Here is a 19,465-nt window from a genome sequence, read left to right on the forward strand (position 1 = left end):
ATGAGATCCCAGTTGTTGTTTCTTTGTGCTAGTTCCTGAGCTACTGAGGTTTTGTTCATAAAGTGTTTTCCTATGCCAATGTCTTCAAGAGTTCTACCTATCTTCCAGCAAGTTTAGTGTTTCTGTTTTAATATTTAGATCTTTAAGCCACTTCAATCTTAGTTTAGTGCATGGTGATAGATATGGGTCTAGTTTTAATCTTTGGCAGGTTGAAATCCAGTTTTTCCAAAACCGTCTATTAAATAAGCTATCTTTCCTCCAGTGAGGATGATTGGCTCCTTTGTCAAAGATGAGGTGGTTGAGTATGTCTGGAGTTGTGTCTGTATCTTCTAATCTCTTCCACTGATCCTCAGGTCTGTTTCTTTGCCAGTACCATGCTGTTTTTATCACAGTGGCATTGTAGTACAGTTTCAAGTTGGGGATTGTGATACCCCCTGCCATGTGTCTGTTGCCTAGAATTGCTTTTGCTATTCTAAGTCTCTTCTGGTTAAAAATGAATTTTTGGATTGTTTTCTCTAGTTCTCTGAAGTATATTGGAATTTCAATCAGGATTGCACTAAATCTATGTAGCAGTTTTCAAAGTATGGCCATTTTCACTATATTGGTTCTTCCTACCCAGGAGCAATGGAAGTCTTTCCATTTTGTTGTATCTTCTTTGATCTCTTTTTTCAGAGTGCTGTAGTTTTCAGTGTAGAGGTCTTTTTCTTCCTTAATTAGATTGATTCCTAGATATTTCATTTTTTGGGATACTTTTGTAAAAGGAATTGTTTCCCTAATTTCTCTCTCAGTGAGTCTGTTATTTGTGTACAAGAAGGCTATTCATTTTTGAGTGTTGACCTCATATCTAGCTACTCTACTGAATCTGTCAATTAAGTCTAGAAGTCTTTTGGTGGAGCTTTTTGGGACTTCTATGTAGAGTATCATGTCGTCAGCAAATAATAACAGTTTAACTTCTTCCTTTCCTATCTTTATTCCTTTTATTTCTTTCTCTTTTCTAATTGCTGTAGCTAATGTTTCCAGAACTATATTGAATAAGATTAGTGGTATTGGACATCCTTGTCTTGTTCCTGATTTTAGCATAGAGATTTTTGGATTTTGACCATTTAGTTAGCTGTTGTTCTTCATAGACAGCTTTTATCACATTGAGATAAAGACTTTACATCCCAATTTTCTGTAGGGTTGTTACCATGAATCTGTGTTCGATTTTGTCAAATGCTTTTTTTGCATTTATTTTTTTCCATTAAGTTTATTGGTACATTTTAGGTATAAAATACAGTTACATTCATCATTGGGATTTTGTACCTTTACATGATGTATCTTGGTTCTTATTTTTTCCCTTCCTCTGCTCAAGCTTCACCCCCTCCACCCTTCCCCATTTGCAAAGACTTTGTTTCCATTTTTTTTCTTTTCTCATATTTTTTCTTTTCCCTTCTTTCCTTTCCCCTTCTCTTCCCACTTCCCCTACTCCTTTAGACCTTTTCTTCCTATTACACAATATCAATAATACATTGTTTTACTTACAATATCAAGATCTAGGACACATTACCACAGATTTTACAGAATTTAAAAGGATATAGAAACCATATTTCAAAAATATGTTTTGAAATAAATTTGACAACTTCTAAGAAGTACCTTGGGAGACAAATTAATGAAAGTGACTCTGGAGGAAATATAAAATTTAAATAGCACCTATTAAAGGAAGTATATTCCTAGCTTGAAAACCTACCTATATGACAACAGCAGGCTCATATACATTTTAACTGATAAATTATATCAAACATTTAAAGCAGAAAAAAAGTAACACTTCTCCCCTCATTTTAGGAAATCAACATTGTGCTAATACTAAAATTGGATAAAGATAATAGAAGGAAAATGTATGAACATAGATAAAATTTTGTTTAACAAAACAAACTATTAGAAGTGAGATCTGGCAGTATGTAGAAAGTGGTTTTATTATAGGGATGGCAGTGTTGGTTTAGCATTGGAAGATCCACCCCCATAAGTCATCATTTTAATAGAGGATAGGAAAAAGCCATATGATCCTGTAAGTAGTTGCAGAAACAGTATTGGACTAAATTCTACAGCTGTTCATGGTAAAAGCTATCAGAAGACTAGAAGTAGAACAGAACCTTCTCAACAGATTAAAGACATGTACTCCATACTTCCAGCGAGAATGCCTTATATGAATGGAGAAGATACAGTGCCTTCTTCTTAAGGTGGGGAACAAGGGCAGATATGCTTACTCTTTATCTGTCCATTAAACTTTGAAACCTAGTCCCCACCAAAATAGTCTGGCAATAAAATGATCCAATTAGGATAGGATTGGCAGAGTAGAAGCAAAATCTTTATATGTAGATGCAGTGATCATCTAGAGAGAAAATACTAAGAAATCTCTAGGAGCCCCTAGAACTTGCACCTGAATTTAGCAGGATTAGAAAAAACAAGATATACAAAAAAATTCAGGTCTATATATACTTGCTATAAATGAAGAATTTGATGTTGAAATTTAAAAGTTATGTGGGAGTAAAAAGGATCTACAAAACTAAAAAGAAAAAAACACCATTGTTGGAAGACATTTAGTACCTAATTTTAAGATTTCCTCTAAAGCTACAGTAATCAAAGCAGTGTTGGCATAAGGAAAGACACATAGATCAATGGAATAAAACAAAATCTAGAAATAGAACCACACATATATGGTCCACTGAGTTTTGAAAAATTTATTTAACATTAATATTTTATAGAACATAAACTCAAGAGCAGAGGAAAAGATAGTGTTTTCAGCAAATGGTACTAGAACACCTGTTATCCTTATGTAAAAATTAACCTCAACCCTTTATTTCAATACATAAAAATAACTTGAAAGGATCTATGAGCCTAAATATGAAAGACTAAAAGTATAAAACTTTAAGAAGAAATTATAAGGGAAAATGTTCATGAATTTAGGGTAGGCAAGAATTTCCTAGGATACAAAACATGATGTATAAAAGAAAAAAATTGATAAATGAGATTCCATCAAAATTTAGAACTTTAAATGACATCATTAAGAAAATGAAAAGTAGTCTTTAAATAGACCATATTTATAATTCATATAACCTATGCCCAGAATATATAAAGCACACTTACAGCTCATTAATAGACAATCCAATTAAAAAGTAGACACAAGAAGATGATAAATAGCCAGTACAGCCCAAGGAAAAGTGTGCAACTCTAGAATCAGAAAAATACGAATCAGTACAATAACAAGATCGTATTATACACTCATTAGGGAGATGAAGTTAAAAGTTTTAAAAGAACAAATGTCAGCTTAGGTGTGAACCATTTGGAACTTTCTAATACTGCTAATGTGAATGTAAAATGATAAAACCATTTTGGAAAACAATATAGAAATTTCTTGTATTACTGTTAAGAACCAACAGTTCTGTTCTTAAGTTTTTACTTAAGAGGAATGAAAACACATGTTCACAATATATTTGTACGTACAAGTTGACTATCCCTTATCTGACATTCTTAGGACCAGAAGTGTTTCAGATTTTCGTTTGAAATCCACTTGATCTGCAAAGAGCATAGCTACTCCTGCTATTTTTCAGGTTCCTGTCCCATGAAGTATTGTTTTCCACCCTTCAACTTTCAGTCTATGAGTTTCTTTTTGAATTAAGTGTGTTTCTTGTATGTAGCATATTGTTGGATCTTGTTTCTTGACCCATTCTGCCAGTCTATTTCTTCTGATTGGTGAATTGAGACCATTAACATTGATGGTTATAATATATCTATTGACTTATCATTGTCATGCCTTTTTCTTTTAGTTGGATTCTCCCCCTTTGCATTTAATTTCTTGTTGTGCCCAACAGATTCGTTCTGCTGGCCTTCCTGCAGTTATGATCCTCATTGTCTTTTCCTAGGTTATTGTCTAAAATTTTTTGGAGTGCCGGTTTGGTATTCATGAAGTTCCTAAGGTGCTCTTTGTCATGAAAGTGTCTTATTTCTCCATCAATTTTGAAAGATAGTTTTGCAGGGTACATCAATCCTGATTGGAGACTGTTTTCCTTTCGGGCTTGAAATACAACACTCCAAGCTCTTCTTGCCTTCAGGGTTTGCATTGAGAAGTCTGCTGTGATTCTGATGGGCTTTCCTTTGTATGTGATTTGTTTCTTTTCTCTAATTGCTTATAGTTTTTTTTCTTCTGTTGGGTTTCTGAAATCTTAACAATTGTATGCCTATATATTTTTTGATCAAGGCTAGTTGGAGTCCTATATGCCTCATTTATCTGTATGTCAAGCTCTTTTCCCCTTCTTGGGATGTTTTCTGCCATCACATCTGTGAACAGTTTTTTTATGTTGTTTGCACTCACTCTTGTTTTTTCATTGATTCTGATCAGTCTTATGTTGTTCTTCTTTGCATTGTCTAGCACCTGCTGGATTGATCTCTCATGGTCCCTTACAATTTTAAAGCAAATTTTCTTTTCCTGTTCACTAATTGCAATCTTATCTTCCATATCTGAAATTCTGTCCTCACATTGGCTCATTCTGCTACATAAGCTTTCAATGCAATTTTTAATTTCCTAGCAGTCTGTTTGCATCTGTTTTATGGATTCCATTTGTGTCCTATGTTGGGATTCCATCGTGTTCCTCATATTTTTTTAATCTGTGTACTCTCTAGATTTATTAAACATGTCTTGCACTATGGACACAATCTGTGCTATTATTTGAGAAATTATTTCTCATTTTATTTTTTCCATATCCTCTTTTGTTGCCAATTCAGGGAGCCCAGCTGGTTGAGTATCAGAGTGTTCCATCTTGTTTCCCTTTGGGGTTGCTGTAGGTGATCTGGAAGTCTGGTTTTGAGACTTGTTTACATGTCTTCTCATTTTCACGGGTGTGGGGGTGTTGCTGGCACCCATGCGGCTCACCTCCTCTGCCCTGAGGGGGGTGGTATGGTGTCCCACATGCCTTCTCTGGGCCCTGGGAGCTGCTCATCTCCTCTGTGGTGAGGGGGGTGGTACAGTGGCCCACAAGCCTTTTTTTCTGCATCTATTGAGATGATCACACGGTTTTTGTCCTTGGCTCTGTTAATACAGTGCATTACCTTTATTGATTTACTTATGTTGAACCATCTTAGCATCCCTGGAATAAATCCCATTTGTTCAGGGTGTAAGATCTTGATGACCCTCTATATTTTGTTTGCCAATATCTTGTTGAGGATTTTTGCATCTATGTTCATTAGGGAGATTGGCCTGTAGTTCTCTTTTTTGGTTGGGTCAGCAGTGAAGCCACCAGGACCTGGGCTTTCTTTCTTGGTAAATTTTTAATTACGTTTTCAATTTCACTCATTTTAATTGGGGTGTTTAGAATTTTTATATCTTCTTCATTTAATTTTGGCAATTCATATGTATCTAGGAATCTGTCCATTTCTTCTGTGTTTTCTATTTTATTAGAGTACAGGTTCTCAAAGTAGGTATTGATGATCCTCTGGATTTCTCCTGGATCTGTTGTGATTTCACCTTTTTCATTCTTACTTGCATGGATTTGAGCCTTTTCTTTCCTTTTTTTAAGGTTGGTTAAGGGTTTACTGATTTTATTTATTGTTTAAAAAAACCAACTCTTTGATTCATTGATTTTTTTATATCATTTTCTTAGTCTCCATTGCATTGATTTCTGCTCTGATCTTTATAATTTCCTCTCTTGTATGAGCTTTGAGTTTGTCATGCTCTTCTTTTTCTAGGAGCTGGAGGTTCAGCATTAGCTTTTTTATTTGAGCTCTCTCTGTTTTCCTAATATGGGCATTCACTGCTATGAATCTCCCTCATAGAATTGCTTTCATTGTGTCGCATAGATTCCTGTATGTTGTACTGGCATTATCATTTACTTGTAGAAGCTGCCTACTTTCTTCTTTGATTTCCTCTGTGTCCTATTGCTTATTCAGTAGAGTATTATTCAATTTCCATGTGTTTGTGGGGATTTTGTGGTTTCTTATGCTATTGATCTCCAATTTTATTGCACTGTGGTCTTATAATATACAGGGGTAACTTCAATTCCCTTACATTTACTTAAACATACCCTATGAGCTAGCATGTGGTCTATTTTGGAGAATGACCCATGTGCAGCCAAAAAGAATGTATATTCTGATTTTGTGGGGTGGAATATTCTCTAAATATCTATTAAGTCCATTTGTTCAAAAGCTTGGTTCAGTTCTAGAATTTCATGCTTGATTTTTTTGTCTAGATGATCTATTTGTGACAGAGGGGTATTGAGGTCCCACACTACATTGTATTAGTGTTTATTTCATTTTTCATGTCCATTAATACTTGTTTTGTATAGTTGGGGGCATTTGTATTTTGTGCATATATATTTATGATTTTCTTCTCTTCGTTTGGATTGTTCCCTTCACAAGCATGTAGTGACCATCTTTTTCTCTCTCTTTTAGTTTTTGTTTGAAGTCTACTTTGTCTGCAACTAAGATTGCTACCGCTGCTTTTTTCCAGGTTCCTGTGGCATGGAGAACTGCTTTTTATCCTTTTAGTTTCAGTCTATGAATTTCTTTTTGAATTAGTTTTCTTTCTTTGGTACAGCATATTGTTGGATTTTTCTTCTTAATCCATTCCTCCAGTATATTTCTTTTGATTGGTGAATTGAGGCCATTAACATTATGGTTATAATTGATAAATATTGACTCATCCTTGTCACGATGTTTTACTGTTGTTGGCTCTTTAATTTTTTATTTTTCCCCTTTCCCTTTAGTTTCTTGCCTTGCCTGGTAGCTTCACTCTGTTTGGCCTTGTGGAGTTATTACCTTCATTGTCTTTTTCTAGTATATTGTTTAGAATTGTTTGGAGTGTTAGTTTGGTGTTCATGAAATTTTTCAGGTGTTCTTTGTCATGGAAGTATCTAACTGCCCCATTGATTTTGAAAGATAATTTTGTAGGATACAACAGTCTAGGTTGGAAGTTATTTTCTTTAAGGACTTGAAATACATCACTCCAGGCTCTCCTTGATTTGAGGGTTTGTGTTGAGAAGTCTGCTGTGATTCTGATGGGCTTTCTTTTATAGGTGATTTGTTTCTTTTCTCTAACTACTTGTAGGATTTTGTTCTTCTGTTGGGTTACTGGGATCTTGACTATTATATGTCTAGGTGTAGATTTTTTTATCTCAGCTAGTTGGATTTCTATATGCCTAACTTATCTGTATGTCAGTTTCTCTACCTGTGTCTGGGAAATTTTCTACTATTATTTCTGTGAATAGTTTTTTTATGTCATTTTTACTCTCTCCTGTTTTTTCGTGGACTCCTATCAGTCTTATGTTATTCTTCTTTGCATCATCTACCAGCTGCTGGATTGATTTCTCGTGGTCCCTTACTATTTTTAAGAAATCTGTTTTCATGATCACTAACCACAATTCTGTCTTCTATATCTGACATTCTTTCTTCACATTAGCTCAACCTGCTGTGAATACTTTCAATGGAGTTTTTAATCTCCTGTGTAGCTATTTGAATCTTTTTCATGGATTCCATTTCTTTCCTATATTGGGCATTCATGATTTCCACTTCTTTCTTATGTTGGGGATCCATGACTCCCAGTATGGTCCTGACCTCATCTGTTTTTTTATCTGTTTCTGTTCTAGAGCCTCTAAAATGTCTTTCACTCTGCTCACAATCTCCATAGTTATCTGGGAAATTATTTCTGTTTTGAATTTTTCTAGAGCCTCATTCACCTGTTTTGTTACTTCCTGTGCTATCAGTTCAGGGTGTCGAGGTGGTTGATCATCATATTTTTTCACCTTGTTTGCCCCAGAATTTGCTTTTGCTGAGCTGGAAATCTGGGTTTGTGTCCTGCCAAGGTGGCTTTTCATTTTTAATTCTGTTGTTGGTGCTGTTTTATGCTTTAATTACTGGGTTGATACTTCAATATTTCTTATTGTGAGTATCTTTATTACTTGTGTTTAAATCCCCTATGGAGTGATTGCTTCTTAGAGATATCTTACATGTATAACTGGACATTTTAGGCTTTGAGTCTCCAATGCCTCTTAGGCAATCTCATTCTCAGTATACCAGGGGGGACAATTGATTAGATCAATCATGACACCTTAGCCCAATTGACACAATCAGCATCAACAATAGCATCAAACACAGGTCAGAAAAATGACAATTTGTGGTAGCAGTTAATTTCTCATGTTTAACCATGTGAGCTAGATTAAAATCTAGGGCCAACCCAAAATATGTTTGCAGTAAGTAAACCCTTCAATATGATAAATTTTCCCTTTGGGTTAAGGACTTAGAAGGGGCTGGGGAGGGAGGGATAGAGATAGAGGGAGAGAGAAATGTTAGAGGTGAGGCTAGAGGACATGGGAAGATCATACAAACTGTGGGCATCTGTTGAAGACAGGAGGAAAAGACAGTGAAAGAACTGAGACAATTACAGAACAAACTGACAATAGGGAACCTAGAAATTGTATTCACCTTCCTATAATAGTGATAGTCCAGAGGACAGAGACAGAGAAACAATTCAAAGTGGGGCAGTAACAGGAAAAAAGAGGGAGATAAATATAGAGCCAAGGATGGAGAGAGAGAGAAAAAAAGAAAAGAAAAGAAAAAATATCTGTATATATATATAAATATAATTTATACACACACACATACACACACACAAAACAAACAAAAAAAAGTTCTCCCTTAGGTTATGTCTCTGCTTTCCTGGTAGACAACGTGGGCAGCAGTGTGTGGGTGTGTCTAAATCAATTAATCTCAGCAAGCCACCTGTAGTCTACTGAGATTCAGGCTGATTTCTGGCTGCAAGGTGCAAGTTGAGGTCCCCTGACCTCCTGCAGGATTATACTCTGAAAGGTTCTACTGCAGTTTCCAGCTGTCCTCAACGCTATACGAGTCTGGGTTTCTATGGGAGGTGCTGATCCCACCAATTTAACAACCAGATGGTCCAGTGTGCTTTTATTGAAAAGATTTTCTTCACTTTCCCAGTGGGCTTCAATTTTCATTGAGGAGCCTCAGAGAGAACCTCTCTGTTGTTCAATTCTGCTCTATCTTCCAGTGCTCATAACCATGACCTTTATTTTCCCCCTGGTGCCTCTTCTGTGCAAATTCAGATACAGCAAACTCCACCCAGCATGGTCCGGCGCAGGAGGTGGCTACTGGCATCCGAGGGTCAGGTTCCATATCCACTAATTCTTATGCTGGACACTGTGATAACATCGTGGAGAAATTCTGGGTTCTGTTTTCATCTCTGGATGATGTGAATTTTTATTGTAACAATTAAATTATTGGCTAATCACATTGGACTTAAAGTAGGTTGCTTTCACAGTTTGGAGTGGGTCTCAGGGTTTATGTTAGACCTAGCATAAATATTTCAGATTTTGATTTTGGAACATAGTCTTCACTCCTGGAGCAAAAAGCTGTGGTGTTTCTGTGAATAGCTTGAGTTTACCAAGCCCCTTTCTTCTCCCCTACAAACTGAAATTGTTTCAACATTTTAGCAGTTGCTTTCTGCTGGGTTCTTCTGTCTTCCCCTGGATATTCATATAAGAGGCTAGACATGGAGTTGAGGGGTGCATATACACATTTGTGAGCTCATCATTCTGTGTCTTCCTCCTTGCCAGAATTTCCCCCACTCAATTTCTAACCCCTCAGGTAATCTCCAACTCTCTTCTGACACCTCTGGTAAATAGCCCAATGACTTTAAGCTTACTTCCACCTGCGATTTTCAGGCTAGACCATTCCCTTAGAGAAAGAGCCCTCTGGAGATGTACCTCCTTCACTGAGATTTTCCTCTTTAGGGACCATATCTTTGACAGTTTCTTCCCTACTTTTTGTTTCTTGTAAGTTCTTGAAACAAGCTATGCTTTCACTCCTGGAACTAGAACTAGACAAGATGATTACTAACAACTTTCTTAAAGGATTTGGATCCAACTTTCAGCTAGAGGTAGACTGTAACACATATAAAGGTGAATTTGTGTTTTTGTTGAAAAAAGTTATAAATTTTCATTTTGGTACAATGTTCACTGTACTTCAGTATATACTGACTATAGTTCTAGACAGAATATTAATTATACTGGAGTTAACAAGTGAAAAATAGGATAAATGTAGTCATATAAGAAGTTATATAATTATATTCTAAATAAGCATAGAATATTACATCTCTTTCAGAATCAGTATGTGTACTCTCTTCATAGTAATCATTTTTAGTCAGTGCTGCATGTTGATAATATGTACATTTGCACAAAAATAAGACAACACAGCATAGAACTCACATTGTTCTGAACTTGCACTATACCCCTCCTTGGAAATGTACAGATACTTCAGCATGGTTGAATTTTTGCTTCTGCACAATGTACTGAACATGGAAGGTTCCCTGGGCAAAGCACCAGATCACATAACACAGCTGGCAGAAGAGAAATAATTGAGGAAAGAAATTATAGCTCTGTGACAAGCAGACATCTTCAGTGACTTGTTTTTTTTCTTTCCCTCATTAACTTGTCTGCAGTCCTGTTTCCCTGAAACTACCAGTTGCACATGGCTTCATCCTTGTTCAAATAGACCTCTGATAAATGTAGTCTTTGATAGTACTTAATCTTTGTGCATAAAATGGGAGAGATTAGTGAAAAATGACAAACTATTTCCTCTGTGCAATGGTCAAGAGTTATCTAGCTCTGCCTGCAGACAGGAGAGGCATGTCTGTGCACTTTTTCCTTTATTTTATTCAACACTTCCATTGTTTTTCTTTTCTTACTGCAAGAGAAAATCTTAAAAATTGGTATTAAAAATCTAGAAAAAGATGAAAATATAAAGAGAAAGATTTTTGAAATCATATTTCACTTTAGCACACTGAAATAATTATTATAAACATTTTGCTATGTAAACTTACCTGATACACAGAAGCAACATTTACCTCTTTATTCAAAAGTACATCTATTTCACTGTTTTGGTGACAGCATTTTGTATGGATATACAAACTTTTAAGCTTAAGCTTTATGTTATCAGTCCTCTAGTAATGGTTATTAAATGGATCTGTTTGTTTTCCTTTTTGAATTCTACTGATGATCATCCTTATTCATATATTATTTTGCATAATTTTAATAAATTTTTAGATGTCATATTGTCATGTCAAAGGTTATAGACACATTTAAGGCATTTTGTGAATATTAACATGAAAATTTCAGGATAGATTATACCAATATCTACTCTCATGGTGATAAAAGAGTCTTCTTCACCCCAAGACAGAAGTCTAAACTTTTGAGTACAAGAAACAACAGTAACAAAAGTCAATGTTTTGAAACACTTGTTAAGTGGCAGCATTTCTCTGTCCATAAGCATTTTATACATATGATCTTGTTTAAATTTAAAACAATTTTATAATAGAGGAACTGTGATTTTTTTTCCCATTTTACAGTTGAAAACCTGAAGCAATGGGACAAAACCAGTCAGGTCAACACCTAGTTCAAGTACTGCCAGAACCTGATCTCAAGCAGTCTGATTTCATAGACTGAACTTTTAACACAGTCTCGGGAAAAACACTTGGCATAACTAAGTGAGCACTGTAAAGCCCTGGTATGAGAGCAGGTGCAACTTTCACTTTTGTCTTCTGTGGTACCACATTATCTTGGCATTCCCTCATCTCCTGAGCAGTTTTCCATAACTCCTTTCCTGGTTCCTCTTCAGGTTAATTCCTCAATGACCCAGTACACAAAGATTAGTCCTTGGATTTTACCTTTTCTTTTTTTCACAGTGTTACAGGTAATCTCCCTCAGTCTTATCACTTTAAAAATCACATAAAAGAGAATGATTTTCATGCTATATTAGCTGTCCTGACCTTTCCCCAGACTCATATATCCAAATGCCTTCTCTGTTCCAATCCAATGTCTAATTAGCATCTCAGACATAAGGCTAGAACAGAACTTATAAGGTTTCCTGGACTTGCTATCACTGGTACCAACTTTCTCAGACCAAAAATCTGTTACCATGATTTCTTATTTTTTTCTTTTATCTCTACATCTATTCTCTGCATAACTTTTGTCTGCTCTAACTCTGAATAGGGGCTCTATATAAATATTAAAGGGGATTTATTAGATAGAGTTACAAGATCAGAGGCTAGATACTCTGGCACAATAAAGAGCCAGAGGATCCAGTAGCTGCTCAATCCAAGAAGCTGAAAGTCTCAGACCAAGAGGAACCAAGGATGCAACCTCAATTTGAGGCAGAAGGCCTGTAAGCTCCCTAGAAAGTTGCTGATGTGAATCCATCTTGAAAGGCTGAAGAAGCTGGAATCTCATGTTCACCAGCAATAGCAACAGCTAAAAACAAGCTTGCAAGCTGATGCTGACTTCTTCCTTCTTCCATTTTCATTAAATCTTGGCTGCAAGCTTATTGGATGATGCCATTGATAATCAGTCCAGGTCTTTCCTCCTTGGTTTGCTGGCCTACATGCCAAACATCTCTGGAAATATTCCCTCAGACACATTCAGAGTGAGTTTTACTAACCTCCTAGGAATCTCTCAATCCAGTGCATTGACAATCAACATCACTACCTCCAAAATATATCTTACATCTCTCCATTTATCTGATCTTCACCATTGCTACCATAGTTCAAACCACCACCAGATCTAACAGCCATCCTGCTTTCCCTATCCTCACCATTCTGTAAAACATTAAGAATAAACTTTTTAAAATTAAGAATAATCTTTTAAAAATGAAAATCTGATTATATGTCACCAAAATTTGAAATTTCCAATGACTTCCAGGGGGATTTAGAATAAAATCCAAATCTTTAACTTACAATCTCTTCATTACATGGAACTTGCCTACCTCTTCTTTGCATTAGGTACTACTATTTCCCCTGTCTACTACTTGAAAATATCAAATTGATCCTAAATACCCTTTGCTGAGAAAGCTCTTTCTCTTAATCCACTGGTTCTCAACCAGAGGAAATTTTGCCTTCCAAGGGCATATTTGGTAATGTCTCTCCAGACAGTTTATCATTGCCAGGAAGATGCCACTAGATTCCAGTAATACACAGTAGGAATGCTGCTAAACATACTGTCATGCACAGGATACCTCCCTACACAATGAAGACTTACCTGGTCCAAAATTTTAATAGTGAAGAGGTTGAAAACTCCATTTTTATCAATGGATGACTGGTTCTTTGTTATTTTTTAGATCCCAGTGTGTATTTTAATTCTTTGGACTTTTCTTGATTACATACACCTTAAGTCACTCATGATTATACCTTGTTTTTAATGTTATACAATGTATTTATCATTCCATGATCTTTCCATGCCTGTTCATTAGTTTACTTATTCATTATCCATTTCTCTAGATTATAAATGACAGGAGAATAAATGTATTCTCTTACTAAACACTGATTTCTAATCACCAAGAACTGTCTCTTGCACAAAGAAAGACTTCATAAATATTAGCAGCATAAATGAAAAGCCAAGACTGTGGCATTATATTTTTAATGGAAAAGATTAAAATATTGTCCCTGATTCTTGCAAATTCATACTAGGAACCTTGAGGTCAATGTAGGTCAGATCCTAGGGAAGGAAGCTGAGCTTGGAGGGCGAGCAGAATGGGCTAAGTAAGTCACTTGATCAAGAAGCACAATTCCAGGGAGGTAAAACATTTGCAAGTCTCTGGCAACAAGAGTGGAAGTATAAGAAGGGGGGAAGGTTAAGACAACAACACCTGATACAAAGGTGGCAGCAGAAGGCCCTGGCATCTTAGCCGTATTCTGATCTAGCTTTCCTTCTTCCTTTCTTCCTCACAACACTGCCAACCTCAGCCTCCTTGCTACTTGGGCTCAAAATCCCATCCCTGAAAATATTTCACCCTTGATTGAGACTCTCACCCTAATTACCTTTGGCATTGACAATGTTAGTACCCCCAAGGTATTATTTGAGACCTAAATGATTTTAGACTTGCATTGGAATGTTCTCTGAGAAACAAGGAGAAGAAACTAGATATATGAGGGCAACTGGCATCAGTAAGCTCAAAAGATCTTCTAAAACACAGTACTCATTACATATAGTTCAATTAATATTTCAATCAAATCAACTAAACCAACCAATGTTAAACAAGTATCTCTTATACATCTAGAGTAGGACAGTCAGATCTTAAAGGCTGTGAGAGAGATAGACTGAAGCTGAGGGTAAGTACAATGGGAACTAGGTCAGAAAAATGATACACATCAAGTACTGGTATCGGTTCCAGCTGTGGGTGACAGAACCACACTGTAACCAGGGCATGGAGGCAGAGAATAGGAAGTGCTCCAAACAAAGACCTGGCATCAAGGATGCAAAAAGTAATCTGATACCTGAAATTGAGCTAGTGCATGTTGATGAAGATTTCAAAGCAGGCAATGAATCACTAGGTAGAAGGGAGGCAGACTAGGCCAGTATATTGCCAAGAGAGTTTGGGGAACTAACCAATAGAGATGAAAGGTAAAATTGGTAAAAAACCAGGCACAGCCCAAGCACCAGTGATTGACTCATACCACATGTTACCATTTCAAGAATTCTGGCAAGGATAGAAAAGTCAACATAAGGGACTTTTCATGATGAAGACACCTGGACCAACCCACCCAGTCAGAGATCAACATATTTTCTCTGCTTAAAATTGGTCTGAAGACAGACCCAAATGAAGACTTTCCATAAAGAGGTCAATACTGAACAGGAAGTTTCAATATTTAGGACAAGACTGGAGGGAGATCTCAATGCCAGCATGGAAGAAACAGAAAGTCACCAGCTGAAAGCTAGTTTTCATTCTTTTCTTAGTAAAAGAACATGCATTTTATTTTGAGCAACAATAACTCCAGCTTAAAATTGCATTTCTCAGCCTCTCTCTCAGCTGTGTGTGAGTAAGCTAAATGTAACCACTAGTCATATGTAAATAAGACTTGACCAAACTTTAACCAAAGTATTCTGTGGATATCTAAGAAGTCTAAGGGGCTGCTTAAGCAGAATTAAGCTTTTTTTATGTTTACCTTTCCCTCCTTTTTGTTGATGATGGTTAATAGACACATTGGACCAGGAGGTGACTTTGAGACTAGATGCCATGACTAGAAGGCTTTAATTAAAAGTTTCATATAACAATGATAGAAAGAACATAGGTCTCAAATGGACAGATGGACCTGACACACCAGTTATGACATGCCTTCCTTTGAATTTTTTTTTCTTTTTCATATGAGAAAGACATAAGATCTATTTTTGTTTTAGTCACAGTTAACAACTTGGCTTTTCCACAATAGGCAGATTTCCCTATTTTCAACTGATAAAGATAATAAGAAGTAGGGTGAGCAGGATCTATGGTATCTCCCCATTATCCCTACCCCTATTGTCCACACCTTTAGACAACCTTCTTCCCTTGAATGTGGACAGAATTTTTCACCTGTTTCCAGCAGAAAATGGCAAAGATGAAGTTATGCCCATCCCATGTTTGCATTATACATGTGAGACAATGTCTCATTAAAAGATTCGTTATAGAGATTTTCTCTCCAGTTGACTTTGAAAAAAGTAGCTATATTTAAAATTCCACATTGCAAGAAGCTGACAGTGGCTTCTAGGAGCTAACAGTGGTCTCCATTCAACAACCAGCAACATACCGGGGTCCTCAGTTTAACAAACACAAAGAATAAATTCTGCCAACAACCTGAGTAGGCTTGAAAGAGAATTTCTCCCCAGCAACACTCCAGATGAGAACACAGCTCAATGAACATGCTGGTTGTAGCCTTTTGAGATTCTAAGCAAAGAAACCAGTTAGGCTGTGCCCAGACTGCTGATCCATAGAAACTGAGATAATAAAATGTGAGTTGTATTAAGTGCCCAGAGTTTGTGATAATTTTTATGCAAAGGTAGATTTCTAACACACAATTATGAACTTCATCTGTGGTTCTTAAATTTTCTGTGGCTGTAGTTTACCTTAGCCTACACATTTACCATCAGTTAACCTATGGAGTGTGCACATGTGGAGCTCCCAGTTACGTGATTTCATCTATTATGTGCATTAGGTCTCCGGTAAGTTTTACAAGTGGTTTTACATGCTCACTAACTGCTTTCATTGACACCGTGGCCAAAAACATGCAGAAAGAGTGGCTAAGACCAATCCAGGCTCCTAGAAAAGAGCCACTGGCTATTGCACTATGAGCTTCAAAAATGCAGTGCTGGGTAGAAATGTGGGTGTTTTGAACAATAGTGCTTGTTGATATTTAAAAAGGAAAAAGCAGAAAAGAAAATATCACTGATTCTCATCTGCCCAAAGATATTATGGACACGAAATAAACATTGATACTCAGACAAAGGGTTCCATGGAACTGCAAAACATTGTCATTAATCAACATGGTTGTAAAATATCAGGTTCCAATTGGAGTTAGATCTTGGAGGCAGTGATGTAATTTAATATATAACACTTAGACTAAATAAACAATCCTGCTAAGGAATACAAAACTTTTAGTATAGCCTTTGATTTTTCCAAATATTAATAATCCCACTTGGTAGACTCCTACCAGTCACTCAGTGGGTTTCAAAAATGGCAGGTGACCTAATAAACATAGAGTTTCTAACAATGTCACTCCAACCAAAAGTATTATTTTATGTAAAACATCATTTTTCTCTGTGCCATGCTGGGTAACATAGCTGTTGTAACTGGGTAACTGTTATAAATGAATAATATAAATGTCATAGAGTCAGAGAAAAAAGAGATGCATTTACTTCCTCTTAAGTTGAAAAACAGTAAATAAATTCCAGATGATAAAGCAGATTGTGTGCCAATGTTTTCCCATCAGTGATATTGTTGGGTGTTTGTGACATTAATAACAATGAAGACTGTATGTGATTTATTTTTTAAATTTTCAAAGTTCTGAGTATGCCAATTATTCCCACAATGTCCTGATTACAGATGAAATACCTCAAACACTGATTGTCAGTACAATACTTACAATCAAAATAGACTTTTTGACATGTAGTTTAACCACATATTAAAAAAATATATAACTAGGAATTTTAACAACTACGAGCTTGCCTCCAACACATAACAGTCTTGGGCCAGGGATTTATCTCAGTGGTTCTGCCACCTGCCTCAAAAGCATAAGGTCCCAAGTTCGATCCCTGGTACCAAAAACAAAAAAACCCAAAAAACACATAACAGTCTTTGCCTATATCTCCATTCCCCACCACCAGCAAAAGCAGCAAACAGCTAGAAAAATTGATCCTGTGATCCCTACATATTGTACATGACACTTTGAAAATAAAGTATTTGACACCTTGGCCAATACTTTGGGGAAAATACTTCGACCAATCTTTCCATATTCTGACAATATGCTGGCCATCACTCTGTTTTCTGTGATGTTACAAGATGCAAACTTTTTTTATCTTCAATGAAAGTCTTATGGTAGGAAGTGGATGGGAAAGAACTTGGCAGGCTGAATCAAGTATTTGCCTCCAATCAACATACCAATGATATATAAGATTAATATCACAGAAGCTAAATTTATACACATTGAATTTCTAATAAACTATACATATATCTGCTATTCACAAGGAGTGATTAAAATATATGGTGAATAGCTCCATGCCTGCCCTTTCTCACTTGCCATGAGGGTAGCTACCCATGGATCCAGATCTATGTGGCAGAGGCACCTGGGGCCAGACAGCCATTGATATAAGCTCAGGAAACTAGGGCAGTGGTAAGCAGCAGAGGGTCTCTCTGTGGCTTGTTGTTGAAAATTGAAGCCCATTGGGAGAGTGAGCACAGAGCAGACTACACCAATCAGTGAGCTGCTGGGACAAATACCTCCTACTGAACCTGGACCTGCTACAGGAGAAGGGTGGCTCAAACCTGCAGTAGAACCTTGTAGAGTTCTAACCTGAAAGAGGTCAGGGAGCTCAATTCTAATCTCACAGCCAGAAATCAGCCTCAATCTCACTAGACTACAGCCAGCTTGCTGAGATTGATGGACTTGGTTCTGCATACTGCTGCCCACGTTGTATACCAGAAATAGCAGAGTCACACCTTGAAGAGGACTTTTTTCTTCTTCTCTTTTCTTCTTTTTCATTTCTCTCCTTTCTTGCTCCTGTTTTTGTCCTATTCTGTTATTTTCTTGATTGTTCTTATTGTCAAGAGTGTGAATACAGTTTCTAGTTTTCTTGTTGCTGTTAGTTTGTTCCATTCTTGTTTCTGTTCCTTCCTTCACTCTTTTCCTTCTGTCTTCACCATTTCCCAAAGTTTATGTGATTCTCCTGTATCCTCTAGCCCTACTTCTAATCTCTCTCTACCACCCCCCCTACCCAACTCCTTCTAAGTCTTCTCCCCAGAGGGTAAAGCTGCTATATTGAAGGGTTTACTAACTTTAAACATATTTCTGGTTGGTCTTTGATTTTGATATATAACCACAAGTCTAGATTATGCAGTTAAAGGTATCAGAATAATAGCTACCACAATTTGTCATTTTCTAAGCTGTGTTTGATGCTATTGTTGTTGATTGTATTACTTTGGGCAAGGTGACATGACTGCTTTAGTCAACTGTCTTTACTGGTATACCAAGACTGAGATCACTTAAAGGCCATTAAAGACAAAACTCAAAGGCCAACTATACCAGGAAGATGATCCAAGAAGTGGCCATTCTGGAGCACCTAGAAGGAGGCTCCCCTGCCACCATTCCAAGCTCCTAGTGCAGAGAAGGTGAGACAGTCCCAGCACCCAGAAGGAGGCTCCCCCCACCACCATTCCATGCACCTAGAGCAGAAAAGGTGAGCCAATCCCAGGACCTGGAAGGAAGCTCCCCTGCCACCATTCCATGCTCCTAGGGCAGAGAAGGTGAGCCACACAGGCACCAGAAGCACACCCCCTACTCCCCGGGGAAATGAGAAGGCATGAAAACAAGCCTCAAAAACAGATTTCCAGATCACCTACAGCAACCCCAAAGGGAAACAAGATGGAACAATCAACCATCTGGACTCTCTGAACTGACAACAAAAGAGGATCTGGGAAAAATGAAATCAGAAATAATTTCTCAGATAAAAAAAAGATTGTGCTCATAGTGTAAAACATGATTAATAAATCTAGAGAGGACACAGATTAAAAAATAGAGGATCTGAGGAACATGATGGAATCCCAACATAGGAAACAAATGGAATCCATAAAACAGATGCAAACAGATTTCCAGGAGATTAAAAACTCCATTGAAAGTCTGCACAGCAGAATGAACCAATGTGAGGATAGAATTTCAGATACAGAATATAAGATTGCAATTAGCGACCAGGAAAAGAAAAATTGCTTTAAAATTGTAAAGGAACATGAGAAATCGATCCAGCAGCTGCTAGGCAATGCAAAGAAGAATAACATAAGACTGATTGGAGTCAATGAAGAAACAAGAGAGAGTGTAGATGACATAAAAAAAACTGTTCACAGAAGTAATAACAGAAAAGAATTTGACATACAGATAACTTTCCAAGCAGGGAAAAAGAACTTGACATTC

Source organism: Heterocephalus glaber, unplaced genomic scaffold (genome assembly GCF_053883595.1).
Source record: "Heterocephalus glaber isolate CG9 unplaced genomic scaffold, H.glaber_assembly_v1.0 deba00001429, whole genome shotgun sequence".
Classification (NCBI taxonomy): Eukaryota; Metazoa; Chordata; class Mammalia; order Rodentia; family Bathyergidae; genus Heterocephalus; species Heterocephalus glaber.